Genomic DNA, 7,082 nt, shown 5'->3' with positions numbered 1-7,082 from the left:
GGGAGAGGCCTGCCACACCGATACTCAGGCAACCCTGTTTGTGTAGAGTCTCCATGTCCCCTGTGAAGGAGAATGGGGATGGGCATACTGTGAGCTGGTCTTTTCAGGCTTTTGTTCTCTGGAGGCTTTCCCTGGCGGTTTGCTGTGCCTCTTCTGAGAGCCACAGCAGCAGTGGCCAAATCTCAGCCTCTGACACTGAACAGAGGGATCACGGACCATTCTCCACTGATGTTCTGGCCACTTTAACACTGTTTCTGTTGGTGCTGCTCACCCCTGTAGCATCCCAGGATGTGCGTTCCACACCCGGCTTCCCAGCCCTCATTTCCAGGGCTGGGGCGTATCTGTCCTTTGTGTTTCTAACACTGCCAGCCACCAGCCTCCAGCCACCCCCGTGCACTCCCAGAGCTACCAGTCTCAGTCTGGTTCCAATGAGCACACCGGAGTTCCATTTCAGTCTGGTGGTGCTCACTCCATGGCTCACTGTCTCACTCTGCTCTCACGGGTGCCATCCGCGAGTCCGTCAGCTCCCCCATGCAGGTGACTACCGCTTCCTGGCCCCCAACTCGGAGGCTCCCTCCCCGTTCTGTTTATCTTCCGATATCTCTGTGCGGTTTCACGGCACCTGCTTCGTACCTCAATACTCAGAGCTGGCGATGTTCATTTGTAGAGATCCAGATGTATCTTCCTGCATCTCAGGCTGATTCCATGGATGTTCAGGCTGGTCTGGTACCTATCCAACTCGACTCAGGGGACCAGATGAAAATGGGGTCCCCTACTTTTCCACCATCTTAACCTCCTCCAGACCTTAATTTCCCTTAAAAGGCTTGCTGGCATCACTCTAGCTTTTGTCTTTGCCTCTATAGAATGCAGGAATGGCTGGGGAGGGGAGAAATCTGCCTCTTTATAAAGAAGTGAGGATGACTATTTGAAGAAACATGAATGCAGATGACGTTTTCCACACTTCTTTTAATAAATTAAATCTCTATCATAACAACAGAATTACCAACCACACATCAATTTTTTTTCCAAGAATTTCTCATCATTAGTCTCCTTGGCTTTTTAGTCTAACCTGTGTCTGTTTGTTGCATTTCTTCCAGAAAGTCCCTTGTGGAGAGAGGAGATGGATATTTACAATCTTAACACCTTAACTCAGTTCATCCTCTTAGGGCTCTCTAACCTCCCTGAGGTGCGCTACCCTCTCTTTGTGGTCTTTGCCATCATCTATCAGGTCACCTTGGTAGGAAATGGGGCCATTCTCTTGGTCATTGGGACTGAGAAAAAGCTCCATACACCCATGTATTACTTTTTGGTAAATTTATCCCTTAGACATATTCTGCCCATCAGCTACTGTCCCCAAGATGTTGGAGAACCTCCTGACTGAGCAGCAAAGCATTTCCTTCCTTGGATGTGCTTTTCAGCTTTATCTCCTGGTTTCTCTGGTAGGGACAGAAGTCTTCCTTCTCGCTGCCATGGCTTATGACCGGTATGTGGCCATCTGCTTCCCCCTTCATTACATGCTCATAATGACCAAGGTCCACTGCATCCAGCTGACAGCTGGGACCTGGGCAGCAGGGTTTCTCAATTCCCTCCTCCATATGGTGTCTACATTCCGCCTGTCTTTTTGCAAGTCCAACCGAGTTAACCAATACTATTGTGACATCCCACCAGTGATGGCCCTCTCATGCTCATCCACTTGTGTAGCTGAAATGCTTATTTTAGTGGTAGGAGGCATCCTGGGGATAAGTGCCTTCCTAATCACGTTTGTCTCTTATATCTACATCATATCCACCATTCTAAAGATCCAGTCAGTGGAAGGGAAGCACAAAGCCTTCTCCACATGTGCTTCCCACCTCCCAGTGTTCTGTCTGTTCTATGGCACAACAATATTTACCTACTGCCGGCCTTCCTCTAGCCAACACTCTCCAGCCAGACAGGCTCATCTCCATGCTATACGGGGTTATTAACCCAATGTTAAACCCCATGATCTACAGCCTGAAAAACATGGAGGTCAAAGAAGCACTCAGAAGGCTTCTATGTCATAGAGCATGCTTGTAGCAATTATAACATTAAAGCAGAATATATCTATGCTCACTTTAGAATAAATTCATAGGAAGGATTCATAGAATGATTTTAGTTGATATATAGAACACATATTTATGTACTCTTAGAAATTTATGAACACATTCAGAGGACACACATATATATAACTAGTTTACCTATCTGCATATGTCTATCTTTCTGTCTATCCACTAGGCTCTTAATATTTATCATCCAAAAACAGGCATTTTCAAGAGTAAGCTGAGAGCTGTTAATAATTAACAGGTATAAACTGAGCTGCTCTTAAGTTAACTTGAATGTATGTTCATATCCATATCCATAATAATTACAGCTGCATCACCTGTAGGTTTTAGTATTTGTATTAAATCAATATCTGATCATCTATTAATAAATCTTCTTTTTACTAATTCCCTTATGTTATCAACTGTTTATGCTGATATGATACTTTGTATTATTATTTCACTCATTCTCTTTAAATTTTAACTACCACTTACTTTACTTAAATCTCTCTCTCTTTTCTTGTGACTCTATCCCTTCTCAGTTCTACTTGTCTCTATAAAGAGATCACTTACTTTACCAAATCTCTGATTTAGATATCTAATTTAGTTCACAATTTTATTGCATTGTAGCCTGAATATTTTCAAAACTGAGATTATTAATGTTTAATACACGTACACACATACACACACACCTAATCAACTATATTTCATTTTTCTTATCAATTTCATCCAGCTATGCAGACTAAATGCATGAGACTAAACTCCACTTTGCCTTGAAGCCCAGCACTTTCAATCAATGTGACTAGAAAGCAGATGTTTCTGACTGGGGATGTCTCACCCTTCACACTCCATTTCTTCTTTCAATCATGTCTTAAAATAGGATTTTTTTTTTTGCTGAATTGCTGCTTATATAACACACTGCTTTAACTCTGTGATTATGTATAATTTTCTCCACAGTTTCCTCAACCCTGAAAAATCCCAATTTCAAAATTTAGTCAGTCACTTTTAATATATAATCACTCCCTGCGGTTCTGAATCTGTTTTTACACTCTAGTGTTCAACATCTTCTCTCTTTCTCTTATCTGCTTTTAAGTTAAGTAGTCATATCACCAGTAAAGTGTTCTTATGTTATTCAGAGGTGTATTTTTATTTCCTTCTCTATTACGTTATTGATTTCTTAGCTATTTTCAAAACTTACCAAATGATAGCTTTGTCATGTGTACTTGTGCTGCATGAGCTAGAATAAATACTTTTACATGCCATGTTTGGTAATAATTATATCAAAGAAGGTGGGAAGTATGGAGATGGGGTTTAGGAGGAAAACAGATTATGGCTACTGCAGTGGGAAGGGAGCCATGTATATGGAGAAGGGTGAGAGATAGACTAACACACAGAAGAGTGAATGGGGAAAATGGAACCTGATAGCAATTGCATTGGAAAATGAGAGGAGTCAAATTTGGTGAGTTCTTGTAGCCAGTGGGGCTTAAAGCCTGGGGTTTTAAAGATCAGTGGGTTTAGGTGGAATAGAGCACATAAAACATTGGTTCCACTCTTGAGAAGAAGGCAGGCAAAAAATACAGACATATAGCATGGAAACAGCATTCTGAAGAGAGCCTGGAGCACACAATGGAGATTTGCTCATTTCAGATCTTGTTCCAGGAAAAGCATTCATGGAGAGACCCCTCCTGGAGCAAAGGAAATTGCCTGCACCATTTCCCTCTCCCTCCCATCAGCATAAGTACAGGGCCATCTCCTGGAACCAGTTCAGCACTAACATTTGCTACCTAACCTGTTCACACCAAGCTCCCCCACCCACTCATGCCCTGGTGGAACTGCCCTTCCCAGTCACACTTACCTCAGTCCCAGCACACAATGCCTCCTTCCCCTGAAGCCCAGCCCAAACTCCTGCTCACACCACATCACCACATTCAGGAGTTTTGTCGAGCCTTGGTTATGCTGGTGGTGGTGACAGGTCTTATTTCACAAAGAAACCAGGACACATCTACTTAAAATGCACCACATCAGGCCCAGGACCAAAACTGTCCTCAACAGGCAAAGATAGCCTCTGCAAGTGACCGACCTGAAGGGTAAAGCAGCCAGAACACAATATCAGAGCACATGCAGCACACATTGGAGAAACTCTGGAAATCTCCAGGCCTTGGGGAACAAGGGACACCACAAATCAGGGCATCACATGATCTTCATAAGACCATTACCCTCAAGAACAGGAAACATAGCTAACTTTCCAAATACACAGAAAGAGTCACAGAGACTTAGATATAATGAGAAAAGAGAAATTTATTCCAAATAAAAGAAAAGAAATAGACCATGGCTAGAGATCAAAGCAAAACAGATATAAGTAACATGCCTGATAAGGAATTTAAAATAATGATCAGAAGGACACTCACTGGACTTGAGGAAAGAGAAGAAGACATGAGTGATGCCATTACCACAGAGAGGAGGAATCACACAGTGGAGATAAATGTGCTCAATAAATGAAATGAGAAACAGAATTGATGGAATTATGAACAGAACAGAACAAGCAGAGGAATTAACTAGTAATCTAGAATGCAGAGTAAAGGAAAGGAATCAAGCTGAACAAAAGAGAGAAAAAATAATTGTACAAAATGAGGATAGATTTAGGGATGTCAGTAACTCCATCAAATGTAATAACATTCATACTATATGGGCTGCATGGGTAGTTCAGTTGATTAATTGTCTGACTCTTGGTTTTGGCTTCTGATCATGATCTCAGGGTTGTGGCACAATCCCCACACCAGGCCTGTGCTCAGCATAGATTCTGCTTATTCTTCTCCCTCCCCCTGCTTGTGCTCTATCTCTATAATATAAATAAATAGATAGATAGATAGATGATAGATAGATAGATAGATAGATAGATATTTAAATAGCATTAATATTATAGTAATATAAGTAAGATATAGGATTAGGTATAGGAATCCCAGAAGAAGAAGAGGAGAAAATTTATTTGGACAAATAATAGCTGAAACCTCCCCTAATTTGGGGAAGGAAACAGATATCTAGATCCAGGAGGCACATGGAACTCCCATCAAAATCAACAAAAGCAGCTCCACACCAAGACATATTGTGATTAAGTGGGGAAAATATAGTGATAAAAGAAAAAAAAATGTAAAGGCAGCCAGGCAAAAGAAGACAGTAACTCATAAGGGAAACCATAAGATTAGTAGAAGATTTTTTAAAAGAAATTTTGCAAGCTAACAGGGAGTACCATAATATATTCAAAGTGCTTAATGGGAAAAAAATCTGCAGCCAAGATTACTCTATCCAGCAAGGCTATCATTCAGAATAAAAGCAGAGATAAAGAGTTTCCCAGAAAAAACAAAATAGAGGGTCCATGACCACTAAACCAGAACTGAAAGAAATGTTAAAGGGGACTGCTTGAATTGAAGGGAGAGAAGATAAGTCACAGTATAACAATAGGAAACACAAAATCAGTAACAATGAATATTTCTGTAAAACATAATTCAAGGGAATAAAGAACAAACTGATATAAAAATAGAACAACATACGAATAAAACATGAAGAATAGAGGACAAAAGAATGGGTTCAAACTTAAGCACCACAAATTAATTTAGACTGCTATATGTGGAAGATGTTATATACAAATCTAATGGTAATCATATATTAAAAACCATTAATAAACTTGAACGTATTAGAGAGAAAGACACATTTATGTCACTGAAGAATATGAGCAAATATGAGCCAGAGAAACAAAAGAAGGGATCAGAGAAAATTATCAGTAACAAGCAAAAAAACAAATAATAAAATGGAAATAATTACATATATCTCAATAATTACTTTGAAGGTAAAAAACTAAACACTCAAATCAAAACACACACTGTAACAGAATGGATTAAAAAAAAACATCTATAGGCTGTCTACAAGAGAGTTCTTTTAGACTTAAAGAAACCTGCAGATAGAAAGTGAGGGGATGGAAAAACATATGTTATGCAAATTGGTGTCAAAAGAATGATGGGGTAGTGATAACTATACCACACAAAATAGACCGTAAAACAACGAATGTAATACTAGATGAAGGACACTACGGAATAAAAAAGGAAGAATCCATCAAGAAAATATAGCTATTGTGAAGATTTATGCATCCAACACAGGAGCAACCAGATACATAAAACAGCTAATAACAATTATAAAGGAACTAGGATATAATAATACAATAATAGTAGGAAGGTTTAACACCACACTTACATAAATGGATACATTATTTAAAAAGAAGAACAACAGGGAACCAGTGGCTTTAGGTGACAACTGGAACAGATGGACTTAACAGATATATTCAGAACATTCCATCCTAAAACAGCAGAATACACACTCTGCACGAGTGCATATGGAACACTTCCCTGAATAGATTAGACAGTAGCTCACAAAACAAATCTCAAAATATTCAAGAAGATCAGAGTCATGCCATGCATCTTTTCTGAATAAAACACTATGAAAATAAAATTCAACCATAAGAAAAAATCTGGAAAGACCACAAATACATGGAGTTAAAACAACATGCTACTAAACAATGAGTGGGCCAACCATGTAATAAAACAAGAAATAAAATGTATGTGGAAACAAATGCAAATGAAAACACAAAGGTCCAACATTTGCAGCAAAAGCAGTCCTAAGAGGGAAGTATATAGCAATACAGGCTTACCTCAAGAAGCATGAAAAATCTCAAATCATGATTAGAGTGAAAATAAATGATATAGAAACAAACAAACAAGAAACAATAGAACAGATCAAAGAAACCGATAGGCATTTTTTTGAGAAAAAAAAAAGAGAAACCCCCAGCCAGATTTCTCAAAAAGAAATGAGAAAGTACCCAAGTAAATACAATAAAAAATGAAAAAGTAGAAATAATGACCAACACCACAGAAATACAAACAATTGTAAGAGTATATTATGAAAAATATATGAATTTATGTCAATGAATTGGAGAATCTGGAAGAAATGTATAAATTCCTAGGAACATATAAACTA

At 39.0% G+C, this 7,082-nt stretch overlaps 1 pseudogene; it reads left to right on the top strand.

Moving 5' to 3' along the window:
- The first annotated feature begins 1,120 nt into the window (after positions 1 to 1,120).
- Positions 1,121 to 2,055, top strand: LOC123791186 (olfactory receptor 5V1-like; annotated as a pseudogene).
- The last annotated feature ends 5,027 nt before the right edge of the window (positions 2,056 to 7,082 follow it).

This window comes from Ursus americanus, chromosome 5 (assembly GCF_024610735.1).
Source record: "Ursus americanus isolate L20-20 chromosome 5, mUrsAme1.1.p, whole genome shotgun sequence".
NCBI lineage: Eukaryota > Metazoa > Chordata > Mammalia > Carnivora > Ursidae > Ursus > Ursus americanus.
The sequence above is the reverse complement of the archived record's forward strand: the minus strand, read 5'-3'. Positions and strand labels throughout refer to the sequence as shown.